The sequence below is a fragment of the Passer montanus genome, unplaced genomic scaffold (genome assembly GCF_014805655.1).
Source record: "Passer montanus isolate IOZ18808 unplaced genomic scaffold, ASM1480565v1 scaffold11, whole genome shotgun sequence".
Classification (NCBI taxonomy): Eukaryota; Metazoa; Chordata; class Aves; order Passeriformes; family Passeridae; genus Passer; species Passer montanus.
The window spans coordinates 17779563-17799778 of NW_024357613.1; the positions used below are offsets into that span (position 1 = coordinate 17779563).

The 20216-nt window shown below is 41.6% G+C and overlaps 1 protein-coding gene across 2 annotated transcripts in view; it reads left to right on the plus strand.

The window, feature by feature from the left end:
- OGFRL1 (opioid growth factor receptor like 1) overlaps window positions 1–20216 on the plus strand; it is an 86861-nt gene that overhangs the window by 50318 nt on the left and 16327 nt on the right. The window lies entirely within an intron of this gene.

Here is a 20216-nt window from a genome sequence, read left to right on the forward strand (position 1 = left end):
CAGAAAATGAAAACAAATGCCCTGAGGACTAACTGTGGATGTTTCTATATAAGCTGAAGAATAGTTCCAATATTGTGCCGTCCTGAGTATCTGCCCACCACTTAGGGACTGAGTTGGTAGTCATGTCCAGTGATGATTTGTTTTCTCAAAACCAATACAATAGCACCTTAATGGCTCTGATGTGCAAGATGCCTCCTGCCTTCTGGCATGTAGGGTAACCATTGGCACTGGCCAAGAATGTTTGTAGGTACCACACAGTGTTTCCATTACATTCTTCATCTGACTGCACGCCTTTCTGCAGGTTATCTAGAGGCTAGGATGTCCCCTCTCCATTGGTTAATGATGCCCATGAAGTGGGGGAAACTAGAGGAGAAAAGCTCTTGAGAATTTTTAATAATTCAAATAACTTTGGTGACTCATGAAAAGATAAGGGGCACCAACTGTTCCTCTTTGAGAAACCTCTCTGACTGCCTAGGAGAGAGGAAAGGAAGGGGATCAAGCTGGTTAACTTGAAAAGCAGTCAGTTTCCTCTCTGTCCAGTCAACCTTATTGTCTTCAGAAATACTTTTTCCTAATACATAGCTTATTTTTTTTTGTTTCAGCTTCAGCCCTTGACACTAGTGCAACTAATCCCAGTGAAAATATTTCTCTTCTTTTCAGTCTTTTTTCCCCTCTGAATATTTATATAGTTATTTAGCTCTTTCCTTTAATTATTTTCCCTTTAGGCCAAATAAGTTGAGTTCTTGTTGTCTTACTTTCAAATCGTATTTTTAAATAACAAAGCAGTGTTAAATACAGTTTAAATCAGACAACATAATGCATCTGAGAGTTCACAATAATTTCAAAATTAGGCTTTAGAAGACAATAGTGTCCATTTTATTAAGACCAATACAATGTTATTAATTAGTCTCTTGTCAGAAATTTTTGAACACTTGAAATAATAACTGTCTTTTAAAAGTAATTTACAGTGTGTTACTGGCATATAAAAGCCTATTGTCAGACTTTACATGAATTCTCTATCCTATTTTAATACTAATTACAATGACTACTTGAGTGTTTCATTTTTAAACACTGAATTAATGTTTCTTTTGCTTGTTAAAACACTGTGAAATAGCTTGGAAATTTTTGTGACATTTGACATTGGATTTCATAATGCCTGATGGAAGGTATTGCATGTTTCCTCACATCCTCCTCTGGCAATATTAATGCTATTCATTCTTTAACAAGAATGGGGCTGGGAAGAAGTCCAGGCTTATCCGTCTATTCCTGAGGGAACTGAAGGATCCAGGGGATTATGGGATTCAAAGGTTCTTTACTTCTAAAGCATTTGTTTGAATTGCTAGTAACTGAAAAGTTTAACCTACTAAATATATTTGCAAAGCCTCTTACATACAATTTGTATACCAAACGGATGCAGGACTTGAAGGAATACTAAGTAAGTTTGCTGACAATACAGAATTGGGAGGAACTGTTGACTTGGAGGCAGAGAGACCCTGCAGGGAGACCTTGACAAATTAGAGAAATGGGCAGTCAACCACCATGTGAAGTTTCAACATCTGCTCTTGGGTTGGGGCAGCACTGGATATGCCTTTGTGCTGGGGAACAAATGCTGCAGACCAGTGAAAGGGACCTGGGGGTCCTGGTCAATGGCAAGCTGAAAACATGAGCCAGCAGTGCCCTGGAGCCAGGAGAGCCAGCCCTGTCCTGGGGACATCAGGCACAGCATCTCCAGCCAGGCAAGGGAGGGGATTGTCCTGCTCTGCTCTGATCTGCGGCAGCTTCACCTCCAGTGCTGGGGGCAGATTTGGGTGCCACAATGTAAGAAAGACATTAAACTATTAGAGAGTGCCCAAGGAAGGCAACAAAGACGGTGAAGGGCCTTGAGGGGAAGCTGTGAGGAGAGGCTGAGGGCACTGGGTGTGTTCAGCCTGGAGGAGACTGAGGGGAGGCCTCACTGCAGTTACAGCTTCCTCGTGAGGGGAAGAGGAGGGGCAGGCACTGATCTCTGCTCTGTGGTGACCAGAGACAGGGCCTGAGGGAATGGCCTGAAGCTGTGTCAGGGGAGGCTTAGGTTGGATATTGGAAAAATACTCTTCTCCCAGAGGGTGGTTGGGCACTGGAACAGGCTCCCCAGGGAAGGGGTCACAGCTCCAAGCCTGACACATTCAAGAAGCATTTGCACAGTGCTCTCAGCACATGCTGTGACTCTTGGGGATGGGTCTGTGCAGGGTGATCCTTGTGACTGGAGGATCCTTGTGGGGCTCTTCCAATTCAGGATATTCTATCACTCTATGAAATGGTTTCCTGCAGTGTTTCAGTTAATATTCTCTCCTGAAAAAGTTATATAGAAATTAACAAAAATGTAACAACCGGGATTTGACAGAAATTATCTATTAGCTCAATAATACATTGCTGCCTATTTGATTTGTTCACTATAACTTTTACATACAATATTGCTAAGTCATTACCTGGTGGTGTATATAGATCTTCTGTTCAGCTCAGATTTGTAGATACTCTGTTGAAATTAAAAGTGGAAGTGATGAGGATTAAAGGTTTATCAGTGCTTCCTCACTAAGGTCTTGACTACCTTAGGTTATTACTTTTAAGTGCATTTTGAGGCAGAGTTACTGAGATGCCTGCAACATGACTAAAAATATTCTGAAGATGGATCTTTTGAATGTTCTGACCAATAATTTGAGCTTTGCAAACTCATGCCTTTAGCCCCAAGCACTGGATATTTTAAAGCAGGCTCATAATGAGTGATGGAAGTTTACCTTTTTCAGGTGACAGTTTAAACACATTGCCAATATACCTAGTTTAAATTTACTAAGCAAGTAAGCAATAAAATAAAGTCTACAGAGGTATATAAAACCAGGGTTACTTGGATTTACTGACAATAGATGCATGATGAGTATTATTAAGAGGCAATTTATGCTGACTTTCTAATAACTCTCTGCTAAAATAGGTATTTCAGGCAGTTCTGTCAGCTTTATTCTTTTTAATTTTGGTCTAAAGATTTTTATCTGATGCGATTGTTTCCTTTGGGAATTATAAAATGCATAAATTCTCAGGATGAGAGAATTTCTGTGATTCATTTTGCTTGGGCTTGGTTGAGATAAAACTCCTTATCAGTGTCTGTAGTGTTATTTTTTTTACTCTGAATTCTTCTCTTAAATGTTCAGTTTGATTTAAAACTACTTATAGCATAGAAAAAGTTTCCTTTCTATATGAGTACAGGACGTCTCTCTACTAATATGGACATAGGAAGCTTCATTCTTCTCATAGATGGAAAGAAACGGGGTTAGAATTCCCCTAATTGTATTACACCTAAGTTCAGCCTGTGATCATGTTGAAAGAAACTAGAAATGAATTCTTCTGGGAAAACTTCCTGCCCTAAAACTAAATGTATATTGTTTTATCTAAACTTTCAAATGCAAGTGATTTAAGCCTCATGTCTTTTAAGTATTAAAACTGTGTTCATCATACCCCTAAGAAAGCACAAGCAAATACAGCCCCTAGTCTGTGTGGCTTTTGCTTCTGGTTCAAAAGGGCACTGGTATCTCATGACTCCTGTGTCTCACTGATCAGCCCCTCTAGATTTAACTACACTGCCTCTAATGTCTAGAAAGATCTTACAGAAGAAAAAATGAGAAGACTAAAGCTTACTGTTTCTTGGGGATGGATGGATGGATGGATGGATGGATGGATGGATGGATGGATGGATGGATGGATGGATGGATGGATGGATGAAAGTTGATAGAGATTCTGGTTTAATTTCTTCTAAATTACTGTCACTTTCCAGTACTAGCCTACAGAAGCAACAAGAATGTCTGGCTGGGTTCAGTTCAGATCCTTACACACAATTTTTTACTGCAAATCCTGCCTAGCCTCCAGCTGCTGCTCCAGAAGACTCTGTTAAAGCCTGTGTCCTGCCTACCAGCCTTGTGTGGGTGTTCTGGTTACAATGGTGTCTGCTGTGGATCAAGCGGATTCAGTCCCCAGGGTCTATGGACATTGTCTGCCTTGACTTCACAGGTAGTTCACACCCCCAGCTCTCAGGCAGACATGATGAGGTGTCCGCTGCTAGCCAAGATTCTCTTGTGCTGTCCTCCTGGTTCCTAGTTACTGTTACAAAAAGACACTGGTCTCACAGAAGTCTCATCTCATCACAAGCCCCTCTGGACTCCAGAGTGTCTCACAAGTATTAGACACTGTTTCGTCTAGAAGTTGGTGTCAAGGCAGAGGGCTCTGCTCTGTTACCAAACAACCACAGCTGTCCTGTTGTCCTTTTGAAGAGGCTCGTAGAGATGAATTAGTAGCAGCCTGTTCCACCTTCAGGAAATTGCATGTAGTAAGAGATGGGATTAATTTCACCTAACTTTACAGATCAAACACTTAGCTAGTCTACAGAAGGAGTCCAGACAACTAGCTTGGTAATATAAAAGGGGTTTTGTTATGAGGGGATGCCTGAGCTGAGTGAGATGATGGTGCCTCTCATGGCTGGCTAATTGAGCAAACCTGGGTGGCTAATTTGAACTGCAGCTACGGAGTGTACACCTACATGGTCTGCTAATAAAACTATGATTAGACTGCAGGTGTGCACTGAGGCACAGCCAGACAGAAGGACAGCCCAGAAATGCAAGTGTCCCAGGTGCTTTGTCTGTTGCTGTGTCAGGGACTGCCTGTGGGACAGCAGGGGGGAAGGAGGTGAAGCATGCCCTGCTCCTGCCCCTTGGGAGGAGACTCCCAGCAGGTGGATAGGTAAGGCTTTAAGACATTTCCATGTCTTAAAGGTATGTCCAAGATATGAAGGTAGCTAGCCAGGTCTGAGTTCATGCCTGGGGAATCCACTATATGAGTAGGGCTGCAGCCCAGTAAACTATCCCCACCCTCTCTCAAGCACCCGTTTATGAGCTTGATGGCTATGTGAAGCCATTTCAAGTGAAATTCAGTGTGGACTAGTTGCTTAAGTATTTACCCAGTTTCATAGGGCGGGCCATGGCATATGCTAAGTTCCACATTGCTGCCTCTACACTACAGTAGGATTTATGCACATTACCCTAAACAAGGAAATTTCTCTAGAATGGTTGCATTAAGGCTACAATGTAGACATAGTTCCTTTCCAGGGAATTTCCTGTAGGTCTTGAGCAATCCTCAGAATCATCAGAGGCAAATGAAGACGCCTGAAGGCATTTCCTCCCTGTAGCAGGCAGAAGTTTGCCAGGGAAAGTCCTGTGGTGCTGATCCTGGGCTGGCTAACCAAGTGTGCAAGATTGTTATCTATGAGTACGTTTCTAATTTCATAGTTGTATGATGATCTAAAAGCTGATTCCTTTTTTGTTCTCTTTGTCATCCTGTCATCCTACTATAGATCTATATATATACCACACATGCATAGCCACACAGTTATATATGCAAACACACTGTGATGGGAACGTGGGTGGCTGCTCTCAAAGTTCTATTTGGAAAGCTAAAATGAGGTTTTTGATGTTAAAAATGGTGTACTGTGCCCAGAGCAGTGGTTCAGCTTTGCCTCCTCTCCCTGTTTGCTGGGTAACCATAGCTACTGCACTTTCCTTAGCAAGAACAGACTTGTGAGAGATTCCTTCTTGGAGAATTACTGATGTAATTACAAATACCAGCAGAAAGCTTCTGCAATGGAAGTCTGGTTTCTTCTACTGCTTGAGCCTGTTTCCTGGCATACCTGCTCAAGCCATGAGTAAAACTTGCCCCTGCTTTGCTCAATCATGTACCTGTCGCCCCTTTAACTGGTTTTGGTTGACAGGAGCAGCTGACACCACCTGTCCCTGCTCTAAAGAAAATAATCAGTAGTTCTCCTTCTGCTGAGTATGTTGATATTTAGCCCTAAGTCCTAATAGATTGATTATCCTGAATTGTTTTCACCAGCTATTGGAGAGGCAAGTGTTAAAAAAGTACAAGCCCCTTCATGAAAAGCATGCAAGGATTTCAGGTCTCCTGCAGACAAGGCAAGCCAGGGGGGAGAATAAATCATCACAGCCACTGTGGTACTGATCATTTGTATTCTTGTAGCACCTATCCCTTAGTCCTGAACAGACACCAAATAAAAGGTATTCCCCTGCCCCAAATGATGGATAATCTTGGCACAACAGAAGGAAAATAGCAGATGGGTATAGATGCATCAGGGAATACAGTCAGCCTGGGTCAGGATAATGCCAACCTTAGCTTAGCAACTGTCTAACTTCAGTTGAATTTTTGAGGTTTTATGACTTTGGAACATTTCAATACTGAGATACTATACAAACACTGCATTTTGCTATCTTAAAAAAAAAGAGGCCTGTTTTGTAACATTTCTAATATGTAAGGAAGGTTAGATTTCCTTTATTCTTTTAGTGATGCCGATTTGCAGTGTGGTTCTTGTGTGAATGTCACCAGACACCTGAGCTCAGGCAACTGAATCACAGCTCTCCTCCCTGCTAGCACTGAAGATGTCTGATCAGAGCCTGCAAACATGGTGTACAGCCTTCATTTGGGTAACCTCAAGGGTTGGTGTAAGAGTAGCAGCTGACAAAATGGCTTAGTGTTGGAGGGATGCTCAGCCTGGATGCATGCAGAGCTAACACTGCACTGGGGACAAAGAACTTGATATGGGAGTGGAAGAAAGCTGATTTTCACTAGCTGGGCTGAGGGGGCAGAGAGCCTACACAGCACGTTCTGAGTTAAATTCTTTAGGTTACCATTTACCCAAACAGCTTGTCAGTGCAGTATTTTGTTTTGAATGCCTCATCAGGTGTGTCACATCAAATTGAACACTGTCTTTGCACTTTGTACCCAGTGACTCGGCTTTGCAGGAGATAGGTACAGCAGGAGCTGCTCCTCAAGGGGCAGTGCTGTGGGCATCTCTGTGGCCTGTGCTGGTGTCACAGGGTGCAAACCTTCTGCCTAGCAGCAGGCAAACCCACCTGCCTCTGGAGAAGAAGGGGTCAGCTCTACTGGCAGACTCTGTGCCCTCAGAGTAGGGCTCTGATGTGCACTGCCTGTGCTGCAGGGGAATAGCCTTGCACAGGATGGGTGATGGTAATGCACAGGCCTCTGCTGATGGGAGCCCAAGGTAAACCCTGGGGCTGGGATGCCCAAGCGATTCACCCCTGAGTCCTGCACCATCTGCTTGCAGCCCACCAAAGTGAAGGCACATTGCTTTCTCAGCATTACCCTTCTCATCCACCCTCCCAGGCTCTTTATGTTCCATTTGCACACCACTTGGTTGCTTTTTGTCTTAGTTCTGAGCAGTTTTGCAGGTGAACAGTGCTATTGTACTGCCAAATGCTATGTGACTGGCAGCAGTGCCTGTGTGAGCTGAGATCCCAAGTGTATCACTCAAGGTAAGGGAAGCAGCTTGCCATGGCTTTCTGCAGGGCCATGGAACAATAAGTCCTTGATTGAAACCTCTGGATGCTACTTTAATGCAAGCAATGACTAGTTCATTTACAAGGAGAATGGGAGTGATGCTGCTGTTATGAAAAGCAGACATAAGGAAGAATGTCATTTTTGTTCACAGCTGAACCTGTATGATTTTTCTAAATTGTTGCATCACTTAGTTTTTTTATCTGTTTCCACTCTTGGGTAAAATAAATGCTTTCAGTAAAAAAATTCTTGGTTATTTTAATGTATACTTCCTTTGCAAATGAATAGGAAGAGTTAGAGAATGAAGAAGCAGTATTACTTTAGTGTGTGTAGCCTTATTATAAGCAGAGATTACCACAGAGGACTAGAACTGTCTCTATTGCCATGCAGAGAAAATACAAGAGTATTAATGTTTGCTTATATTTGAGGAAAGTAGGAATACTTTGGAATGAAAATCACAAAATTTGATTTTAAATTGAAGGTTTTAAAAAACATCAGTTATTAAGAGATGTATTGCGTTGTGTCCCTTTAGTCTTGTAGAGAGTATGCAAAAATCAAATTTTTGTGGTTCCATGTAGAATGTTACATGTAGCCTTTCTGGTGTTTTTTATGCTATGTCACAAAATCAGTGCAACAGAGTTTCAATTTTATAGTTATAAAGTTGGAGTTCTACAATTTTTTCATTGATACACCTGCTTTACAGAGCAAACCACTAATAAGATAGCCTTTTTCCAATATACTTCAGAAGGGCTGTGATGTTGTTTGGGGGTTTTTTGTTGTTGTTGGATTTGCCTGTTTTTCTGGGTTTTTGTGTTTTCTTAAGTAAAAGATATTTTGATCCTTTAGTAGCAGCTTTGCTAGGATTTAACTCAGAGTAGCCTACTCAGGAAAACTCAATTTTAACACATACTTGGATTAAACTGTAAGGATTGAAAGAGTTTACTTATCTTAAAAAAAACCCCCCCAAAAAAAAAACCAAACAACAACAAAAAAAAAAACAACAAAAAAAAAACCCCACAAACACACCAATGTAGCTATGGAAACATGCCAAATCAATTTTTAAAAATCAGAATTATTAGAATAATTTCAGTTGGAAAAGGCTCTAATACTATCAAATCCAACCATTAACCAGCACTGCCAAGTCCACCACTAAACTGAATCCCTCAATGCCACAACTGCACATCTTTTAAACACCTCCAGGGCCTTGGCCAGCCTGTTTCAGTGCCTAAACAAAGACTAGGTATGCTAAATATGAATTTTTTTCCTCCTGAGAATAAAGTGTCTGTTTGTTAACAGGAAGGATAAAGGGTTTTGTAACTTCCCCAAAAGCATGCAAATAGATTGCAGGAGAAGGACCTTAAAGGTGGTGAAGCAAGGAGGGCACTCATAGATGTCACGTAAAGCAATTCTTGTAATGATCACTTGGAGCAGTAGCTGGGATGGAGTTAATTCTTAGTTCATTCACGTGGCACCATGTTTCAGTTTTGTGGCTGAGGCTGTGCTGGTGTCACTTCAGTGGGTCATTGATTAGCAGTGCTTGCCCAGCCTGAATGTTTTTCTTTTTCCCACTCTGTCCACCAGCGAGGAGGTGGGAGACACAGCCAGGACAGCTGACACAAATTGGCCAAAAGGATGTTCCACACCATATAGCATCTTGCTTAGTAACAAAAAGTGGGTAGAGAAAGAAGAAAGGACAGGGGTGTCTTCCTAGGTGGCCAGTGTTCAGAGACTGGATGGGCATCAGGCAACCAGCCTATGGCAGGTTGTGACAGACTAACTTCCTTTGGTTGATGTGGGTTTTTTGGTTTGGTTTTTTTTTTTGTTTGTTTGGTTTTTTCCTTTACCTTTTAAACAATCTGTATCTCAGCCCATGAGTTGTCTCAGTTTTGTTCTTCCTGTTTTCTTCCTCTGCCCTTCTGCAGTGGCAGAGTGAGCAAGCAGCTATGTGGGTGCTTGGCTGCTGGCCAGGGTCAGCCCACCACAGTCTTTTTTGGCACCTGATGTGAAGTTTCATGGGTTTAAGATGACAGATTTGATCAGAGTGTGCTAGACTGAGCTTACAGCTGTTACAGATATTTAGCTGTTATTTGGCAGGCTAGTACTTGCTCTTCCTAGCTCTGATGATGGCACATTTGCTCCCTTATCTGCTCCATTACTTTCTCCCTTTCTTGCTGTACATTGAATTCCAGGGCAAGTCAACACCTTTCTGCTTTTGCTGCTTTATGTTGTTTGTAATTTTGTTTTTCCTTGCCTGGGAAACCTATGATAAAAGCACTGTCCTGAGGCCAAGCCTGCTATCTGCCCTTGCATCACTGCCTCTCAGTATCTGGAGAACCCTGCCATGAACCAGCAGCAGTTCTTGCTCTCCTCAGCTGCTTTTTGGGGAGAGTGAAACACCTCTCCCTTTTACATGGTAGCTATTTCCAGCTTTATTGCAATGACCACTCAGTTCCTCAAACATCCCTCCTGAACCAGATGTGGGCTGTGAACCTAATTTTGTTTTCTCAGCAGCCAGATGGTCGGGGATGGGACACAGGTCTGCCCTGAGGCAGCCAATCCCTGGGTGGCCACAGCAGGTACACCTTGAACATCAGTAGCAGTGCAAGAGGTCATGCTGGAACACCTGAAATGTGTCCATGGATAAGCCCACAATGGAGCAGCTACACCCCTGGAGGGACTGCAGCCGTGGGTAAGGCTGTGTTGGAGAAGTTTCTTCTGAAGGACAGTAACCATGAATAAGGCTATGCCATGGTATAACCCTGAAGAGGCTGTAGCTTATGGATAAGGCTCCATTTGGAGCAGGTGCAACCTGCAGACTGTGGATAAGGCAGCCAGGTCGGTAGTGCTGGAAATGGTCTTAGTGCTTTGTTTTGCAGTTTGCCCTGTTCTTTTGCAGCCATTAAAAGTAACTAGTAGGTAACAAAATCATGGTTAGTTTAGTACAGTTTGTGCCTGGGTTTGTGCCATGAAGCTACTGCTTTTTTGTAAACAAAAGCCCAATTTGTATTTTGAATTTACTGATCATATCTGATAGATAGAGGTAATCAACAGGTATTTTACATCCTCAGTTAATTCACTACCTTATACCTTGTGCCAGACTTGTTTCTGCCTTTGTTTAAGGAATGTTTCCTTTGTTAAAATACCAAATTTTGGAAAACTAGTCCACTGTCCATTTGGTGGTTATTTGTTTCATTCACCTTTGAGTACAGTAAATTAGCTATCTCATCTTTCTAAATTCCTCCAGTGGTTAATGGAGCAATGGACACTTCCAGGATCCTCTTCACTTTGGGATATATTAGCAAGTAGTGCAAGACAGTGGCAGACCTAAAGAACAAAATAGTCAGTGCTGAGAATCTGACACCCACACTACTAAACTTAGTGATTTTTTTTTCTTCAGAATAGTCGTAATTTGGTCCCATGGGCTGAATGCCCATTGCATTTGGAGTGTATTGGGTACACTCCTGACCTCCATCTTCCAATTTATTTGGCCTAAACCAAATGAAGTTTATGTTCCCTGAGACCGTGTGAATGAGTAACAAGAACCAACGCCCAGAAGGGGGAAGAATTGGGAACTTAGCTTTAAAAGCTCTGCTCTCTGCTGATTCAGGCTAAAACACTAATATAAATTCAGCCTCAAAGCACTGATGTCAGGTTACAGTTTTGAATTTCTTGCTGTAGCAGTTTCCCCCTTTCTTCATTCCCCATAGAGCAAATCTGTGGAGACTTCATTGCAGAAAAGCTGGGTGCTGACAGTTATGCTGTGATTTCCATGTGACACCACTGTAGTGTGGATCTTCCCTCCTGGCAGGACCGAGCTTTTCAAGAGTCTTTTAAAGCAGCTAATTTGTCAGTCATCATCAGATGGCCAAGCTGAAAAAGCACATGTAAATTAAATGTTTCTAGGTACTGAAGATTAATCACTTCTTGGGTAACTTTAGATATCTTCAGTGTTTGTGTCTTTATGCAGGTAAGTCAGTTGTGCTCTCTTTATAAAGTAGACAAAGAAAGAGGTACTTCATCAGACCTAGTCTGAATGGCCACTTAAGGATCAAATGCTTTGTTACCTAAAAGTTTCATTTTTTTGCCCCTGACTGTAAAAGTACTCTGAGCAACCATTTAGACATACCCAAAGCTGCATGAGAAACCCACTTCTCCTTTCTATATTTGAGTCAGATTGCAAAGATATATTTAAGAGTTGGTTTGTGTTTGGTTCTTTTTGTTGTTGTTTTTGCTGGGTTTTGCTTTGTTGTTTTGGGTTTGGTTTTTTTTTTTTGTCAGCTTGAATCACTTTTCTCATGTTCTGTGGTTTTCATACTCCCTGAGCTAATGATGACACTTTCACATGTTTTATTCAGTTCCTGGTGGTTTTTACCTCACCCAAAATGTCTCACAAAAATGTCAACCGTCACTAGTTCTCACCCCATGGTCAGATCTGAGATTAAATGAGATTGGAGGACTGCATACAGAAATACTGATGCTGGAACAAAGTTTAATTTATCTCTTGGTGAATGGTTGACAGCACTGACAGCCTGCAGTGGATTACCATACTGAATTATCAAGCCCCTTAAAGGAATAATGAATGCTGCTTACACTGACTTTCTGCCAAAAACATCCCTTTGTAATGTAAATGAAAGAACACAGCAAAACAGTTAGATACACATCCCACTGCTGTGTCTGCTCAAACACATGGTGCTGAAAAGGGCTGTTCCTATTCTATCTTTCTAGGCCTAACATGATGTTTACATTACTTTAGGTGCTTTATTTTTTCACTGTGGCACACCCTCAGACCTGTCAAGTCTTTCCCTGCTTAAGGATAGCTATGAGTGGTGTTAGAGGGTGACAAATTTCATAGAAATGTAATACAGAAATGAATCATTGTTTTCATGTGAAGCAGAACCAAGAGATGATCATTACATTCTGGAAACAGCAAGCATCTGCAGGAGAGTGAATTGCTTGTGTCAGAGATTGAACCAAAAAACCCATCCACAGCACCCAATATTGTTACTCATGCAAGGCTGGCAATCTTTATTTTTTATCTTGTTTCCTTTGAAGAACTCATTTAATGAACACAAACATGCATCATCTCTTTCTTTCTTCCGTGTTCCATACAATGTTAACAGTACCACCTGTTCTTAACTTGTACCCTCCTGCCACAGGGAAAGACCACCACAAACAAGCCAGCAAATGCCATTGCTTTAATGGTGTTAAGAAAGGGCTTTGTCCTTTTCGATGTTGACATCAAGAAGAAAAATTGTCCCTTTTCTTGTTAGCCATACATTTGTTGTAGTGTGGGGATTTTTTTTGGTTTTTTTTTTTTTTTTGTTATGCCACTGTTCACACAAGTATATATTGTATGGTCATTCATAGCCTCTTGGTAAGGATCCTTCTGTTCCCTGACCAAGCTGCATTTACCCTGCAAGGAAACTGTTCCTTGCTTCCAGTCCCTAGCCTGGATCAGTCATTTTCTTTTTTTGCCTGTCCTCAGCTCTGCCTGCTGAGTCTGAATTTGGCTGTGCTCTTATGCCCATGTCCTGGTTTGTGTTTTGCTTTGTAATGACCTCTAGTGTAACAAATGTAATGTTTGACAAAGTATCTTAACAGTTTTTTCCACTGTTCTGATTTCATCTGTAATTATGGTGACAATATGGGCATTTTTAGTTTTGCTTTTTGTATTTTTTAACAATGTTATTGATCAACATGTAATTTATACTCCTTTGTTCCTCCCCGAATCTTGGAATTGCCAGCTCACCTAGGTGGGTTTTTTTCATTTGAAAAATGGACTCCTCCCAAACATAGTTGCAAGCAACCCCCTAATTATGATGTAAAGAAGCATACAGAGTTCATACAGAGCAGTAAATCAAAAAGTACAAAGCATTCACTGTATTTAGCACATTACCAGCAATATTTTGCTAACCCACTTTGCCACATGCAAAAGGAAGTTGTTGTGCTTATTTACTCATCTCTTCAATCAGGCCAGAAGTGAGCCCATTTGGCTGGTTCATTCAGCCTGGTCAAACAACAGTGGGAAAGTGTGGCAATGTCTTTCCTGAGCCCGTCAAAGGCTGCTTGTATTCCAGCTGCCAGGTGGCTTCCCGCTGTAACAGCACATGTTACAGAGTGAAACGGGCTAATCCTGCAATAGTGCACGTGCTCACTCTACTCCGGTGACTTTGTTCACTGTATCAGATTCCTAAAGTGGACATTTGTTATGTTCTTTCTTGACACATAACTCAGGTTTGTCGTATCAGGAAAAGATCATCCCTATTCCTTCTTATTTCTCCTGTGTCACTAGAAGCAGAATTTCATCTCTTTAAACTTAACTACCTTGCATGCTTTGTTGAGATGGCAAGTACACTTAATGTACTGATGGCACCACAGAGATAAACACAGAAAGGCTTTTACAGGCTATACTAACATGTTTTCTTCAGAATAGAGGCACACAATAGCATTATGATGAGGCTGTCCTGTGGTGATCTAAGGAAATCTGTCATAGGGAATATAAAAAGGGCAACAAAATAGGTAGGGGGAAAAAAATCACTCATTCCAGAATATGTGTGTCTATTCTGTGCATATTCATATAAACTGCTGACAGGATTTCCTATGAGGATCACATTGTGTAAAGTATAACATGCTTCAGTCCCATCTGAAATCACAGACTGTGCGCCATGTCTTGCTCCTCATCACTCCAAAGCAGTTGAATTCCTCAACTCTGCAGTCTTGTCCCTCCAGCCTGGCTTCCCTGGAGTCATACAGAGATTGGCAGGCATGGGGAAGGGTTGCTTTAAGGTGCCATCAAAGACTAACAGGCAGGACTGATGTGGACCTGTGCTTTAAAGCTGTGCAGAATAGTTTAACTAAGTGAACTAATCCAAACGGTTATAAAAATCACATGAAAGCCAGCGCTGTTAGTGGTTCCAATTTGTGGTTGTGTGTGTTTGCTTGCTTTTGTGTCTCAGTCTATGCCTCTTTACCTTAATCACAAGCTAAAAATGTAGCATCAGTGGAGCATCAGTGACCTAATTAAAAATGGCTTTCCTGATGAACTTCTTCCCTAATTTATGTATTTATATATTTTTTCTACGGATGATGTAAAAAGCACGATATGAAAAAGGATGAAAAAGTGGTGGCAGAGTCAGGGGCTACAGTTGTCCCACTTGTGTAATTTGGTCTTGTGCCAGCCTCTGGCTGGAACTAACTGCTGAGGAGTTTGTCAGAGATCAATGACTTTGGGCACTTTCAAATTATCCTTGATGCCACAATCATCTGCTGAGAAGCAAACTGGAGAACTGCACAAATGCATATCATTTAATCTGGATGTTTTTTCAGTGGTAGGGATCCTATGACTTCCATGAATCACATCAATCTTGACGTCAGTTAGATCTTTGAAATAGCTATGCTGCACCATCACGACTACATAAATCCACACAGTCATAGAAAAATTCAGCTAAGAAAGAATGAGCAGAGTCTGTGGTCTTGAAATGGTGGTTTATTGGCAATATTTCTACCAGGGACAACATGAGTTCCTAGTCCAGTCAAACTGAAGTGTTACTGCTTGTGCATGCTCCACTTTCAGCTGACAGAGGTGGGTCACTTGTGCTGGTACTGCTTGGCTGCACTCCCAGGGGATGCTCTGTCTTTATGTCACTGTAAAGTGAGGCCCTTTAACCCAAGCAGAGCAGAATGAGATTCATTATTTACTATTCATTATGGATGGAGAAGGGGCTCTGCACAACTCCTGTGTTTAGGTGAGGAAATAAAGCACAGCAAATGACATACCAGGGCAGTGTGATGCTCTGATCTCCTTATAGCCTTTCATACTTCTCTGTTCATCAGAGAGCCAAAGGCTGGCTGTTCATTCAGAGACCAAGGAGGAGGCAGTTTTCTTGTTCATCTCCTTATCGTTTTGATCTTATGCATAAGAAATTCAATAGGATGTGACAGGAAGGTTAAAGCTCTGTCTCTTTCTAAAGAGATTTGTACTCTTGAGTTCTGCACACCTAGCAACAGACACTCTGAAACAAGAGTCCTCTCAGTCTCTCACTGGAAGTGTATTACATGATATGACCTGATTACAGATACTCTTCCTGCCAGGGAAAGGGATGCTCACCACCAGCTCAGTTGGATGCTCTCTCTTTTCCTGTGGGAGCTGAGTACTCAAAATTCAGTATTTTCAGAAAACCTTAAGCATGTGAGACTATCATGTCATGCAATATTTACAGCTTGAAAGTCTGATGTCTAAACCTGAGTTTGGCTAGATCTTATCTTCCTCTATAATCAGTAGAAACAAACAATATTGTGATTTTGCTTACATATTTAAAATGCCTGTTTTAGGATGACAGGGATTATCCTCTGAGGTTCCTATTTTTCCCTATTGGAATACACAAGGAACATTGTGTGATCAGCTCAGGCTTAACATCTACAGGTTAGACACCTCAGGATATAAATTCCCCAAATGAGAAGCCTTCTCAGGCTTCAGAAGAATGTCAGTCTCTGTCTCTGTTTAATGACCCAGAGGAGAAAATTACACATCTCTGGGAGGGTTGTTCCTACTCTGAGTACACTAAGTCATGTCCTACATCTGGCACAGGTGCCTCATTTAGCAATTCTGGAAGTTCAAGACAGGAGATACTGTGTGCTGTCAGGTCAGAAATGTCCACTTAGACATCAGATGTCAGAGGGAGTCTGTAGCACACCTTCCCAACAGAAATATGGATGTTCAGTGACAATAGGGGCAGGATCAAGTTTGTAAAGAAATGCCTAAATTTATTTGTTTACATATAGATATATGTCAAAAGATAACAAGGGGTGTGATAGTCCATTAGATAAAAGCAGCTCTGGTCAGTACAGACCAGCAGCTTTCAAAGGGATTCAGCCAACCAACCAGTCACATACAGACGTAGCTGGCCTATGCCTATATATGATAACCATGCACATAGTAGGTGCATCATTTCCCTGGAGACAACCTAGAGTAGCCAAAATGTCTTCATGGGGCAAGCAGCCACACCACAGGACCTCCTGAGCCTATGGAGCACCAGCACCCTTCTGCAGCAGAAGATGGAGACACCAAGGGATCTCCAGAGACACTTGGACATCTGCATTTGGGCTTCTGCATCACACTCTCAGTTTGTCTTTCAGGGAGAAGAATTTCTTTCTGGGTTCCACTGCCAAAATTACTAGCTTGCATGGTGCAGTCCAGAAGGCCTTCAGCAAAACTTAATGGCATCACCTAATGCTGTTTGAAGTTCTGGCGAATGAATGTTCTTTCTTATCAGTGATGTCAGGCAGGTGACCTGCTGATGCATCATGGACAAGCCCACTACAGAAGAGCTGGTAGTGCCAACCTGGGTAGCTGGTTCTAGTCCATCCCAAGGCTGATGTAGGATTCCAGCTGTAAATCAAGGGTTTCTGCACAGCAATTCATTTAGACCAGGTTGCATCCTGGACTGGATCAGTTTCCTCTCAAGAAACTGGCTGATCAAACTCTATCTGAATGACAGCAAGCAGAATCTTAGAGGCTTAAGTACTACACTGAGACTGCATCTGACACTTAGACAGATCATCTTAAACTAAAACACTCTTCTATTAATTTGTTCTGAAGTGACCTTTTACAGACTTGTAGGGCAAGACACTCCAATAAACAGGGCTTCAGTTAAGGTCTTCACATTTGTAGTCATAAACCCAGCAAAAATGAGAGAACTTTCACTGGCTTTACTGAGCTTAATACACTGATCTGTCACATCTAGCATGATTTATGTGAAGTCTTTTCTTCGCTGTAAATTAATTTCAGATTTCAATAGAAACAAATTTAGGCAAATATGCAACCTGACTTCTGAGTTTACAGTTAGTTAATCATTTCCAATGACACTCACTAGAGGGAAATTATGGAGAACTTTATAAATTAGATTCACCTTCTATAACTACTACATCAAGCTTGGCATTTAGTCTGGGGCATTACTGGACTAAAGAAGAGAATTGACATTCACCATAGTCAAAAAATAAGCAAATGAGGTAACAAATCCCATTAAAATACCAGTCAGCTACAGCTACTTCATACAAGACATTGTCATACCTGTATGACTTTGAACACTTTCCCAATGTTGGTGTCCAAATATATTTGGACCCTTGTCTGAATGGATGCAAATAATACTGTAGCTCTCAGACATTTCTGTCATATCAATGCATTTATGCATTTTCTAAATCTACCTTTGTATATTTAAATATCCACTGTGAATCATTTTACATTAGCTCAACTAAATTTCATTTTACCAATGTTATTTATTTTACCCTCATCTGTCATTTATCAAAGCAGTTTTGTAGTCTACTATATCCTCTACGGCTGCATAATCCCTCCCAGCTTTATATCACCTTAATATTAGGTTGGTAAGTCTCTCCACAGTTGTCAATTGACCTCTCTGGTATTCTATTCCAAGTATCCTCCCAAGATAATGATAAAGTATTACAATTACCACATTTTTAATAATTTTTAACAGTTATCACATGCAGCATTAGCTTTGAGAAAGCAATGTGGTTTCCACTTTGAATCCCTCATAAAGCTATGTCCTCATCAAAGGAAAAAAACCCATGGCTTTGACTAATCTATGCTGTTTAAGATGTATATAAATATATATAATCAGAAGTCAAGTGCTTATTTTTTATAAGCCTTATGAAAGTCTGTATTAGATGCACAGTGCTTTGCAGTACTTCAGGTCTTCTGTTGTTTTCCACCTGTGTTATGTGACAGTCAAACTACTTGATTGAAACAGATCCTCCTGGCTTTAGCACTTAGTCATCTTCTATTGTACAGGACTACTTTAGTGAACTCAAGTGCCATAAATTCACTACCTTTGCAAAAATGACTACCAGTTCTGACTGTGAGGTACTGGAATTTATTTTTTTCTAAATAAGATATGTCTTGTGGGAATCTGTTCAAGCTCTGAAATACCACCCTACAAAGCTATTTAAGGTGCTAGAGCCTCTTCATGAATCCAAACTGCCTCAAGTTCACAACCAGAACCAGCAATAAGCTGCAACCCTAAAAGAACACATTGTTCACAGGAAAAATACATACACCTGGCAAAGGGCAGATCCCCCACCACCACCAGAACAAAAATCTCAAATGCCAGGGAAGCAAAAAAATAATAAAACCACAACATGCCACCATGACTGGCAACCTGGTGGGGAGAAAAAAATGGCACCAGCTCCTGTCTAAAGGAAAAAACCAAACCAAACCAAAACAAAAGGTTCACACAGCAGCTCCAGCAAAACAGATGGGAACCTGGTGAATCTCTGGTGTTGGCCCCCTCTTCATAGCAGGTGAAGGAGGTGGATGTGGTGTCCTTTTTCTCACTGGCTCAGCTTTTCCATGGTCTGGGGCTGAGATGGAGCAGGCCCAGCCAACTCTTCTCCCTCTGGTCGTTCTCTTGCATCTCAGTCCAAAACCAAACCATACTGTCTACCTTGTAAAAAAAGCCACCCAAGGACTGCCACTGCAGCAGACTCTCCAAGGCCAGGGAAAGTAAAAAAAAAAACAAAACAAAAAACAACAACAACAAAAAAAAAAAATGCTGCTGCAGCAGACTCTCCAAGGCCAGGGACAGTAAAAAAAAAAACAAAAAAAACCAAAAAAACCAAGCTAGCTAAGCAAAAAAAAAAAAAAAAAAGGATGTGGTCCTCATGGCACCAGGGATGCCTGGGGAATGAAGCTCTGAATAAGCCTGTGGAAGAGTCCCAAGGCTCACCCCTCCCCACCACCCACCTTAAAACTGCAGCAACCATTTCTGGGCATACAGAAGATGATAAGGGAATAGACTTCTCATTGTAAAATCACCCCAAGATACCCATCTTGTAGGTGGGCATCATATTGATTAACCTCCAGTCATCTGGGACCTCCCTGGTTAAGCAGGACTGATGGTAAATGATGGGGAGTGTCTTGGTGAGCTCTACCACCAGCTCACTTGACTCCTAGTTCTTTTTAGTGCTCTGAGATCCAGATCTTTTAAAAATCTACCTAAAATTCTGTTATGAGATCTGGTCGACAGCTTTGAGAATTGGCTGACAGCCTTGCTCTTCAGGTAAAACTGAGCTTTCTATAATAAGGCGCAGTTATTTGCACATGAAATTGAGCTTTCTTGCAGAAAGATCTTTAGTTTGTGGGATTAACTGCCATGCAAACTGAAATGGCATCAAAACCTTCCCCGGATTTTTAATGCACATGCAAGGCATGCTTTTGAAGCTCCACTGTCCATAGTATAAACACAATTCCAGTGAGGGAACCTTGACAAAAGCTGTAGCAGGGGAGAGGAAGCAGAACTGGTCTGTACTGGGCCAGTAGATGTTGGCCAATGGAAGTACCTGGTCAGCAGGTAGTCAAGAAAAATGTGTTCCAAATGTCAGAATTTCTTAACTATGCCAACTATGTCTTCAAACTATGCCAACAACATGGGAGGAGATACTGTGGAAGCAGAAAATAAATCTTTTCCCCCAAAGTGAGATGAAAGAAGAGAGAATGCTCCAAAAATGTGATACATAAGCATGAGTGTTATAAAAGGCTCTGTTCCCTCAATTGCAGCCCTAGCATCTAGTCTTACTGCTTGCCCTCTTATAACCTTTCTTGTTCCTGCTTGACAGGGATTTTTTTATTCTTTATTAAAATGATATCCTGGCAAAAATGAGACTGAACTACATGCATTCCTTAATATCACATATCAAAAAAGTTCCAGTAGACCTTGTAGACTGGGGGTTGGGGGTGGAGGGGAAGTCTTGGCTTAGGCCACTGGCTTTGATCTTGGGAGTGGGAGTAGCTGGATCCTGAGGAGGGAAGCAGCTGGCATGAT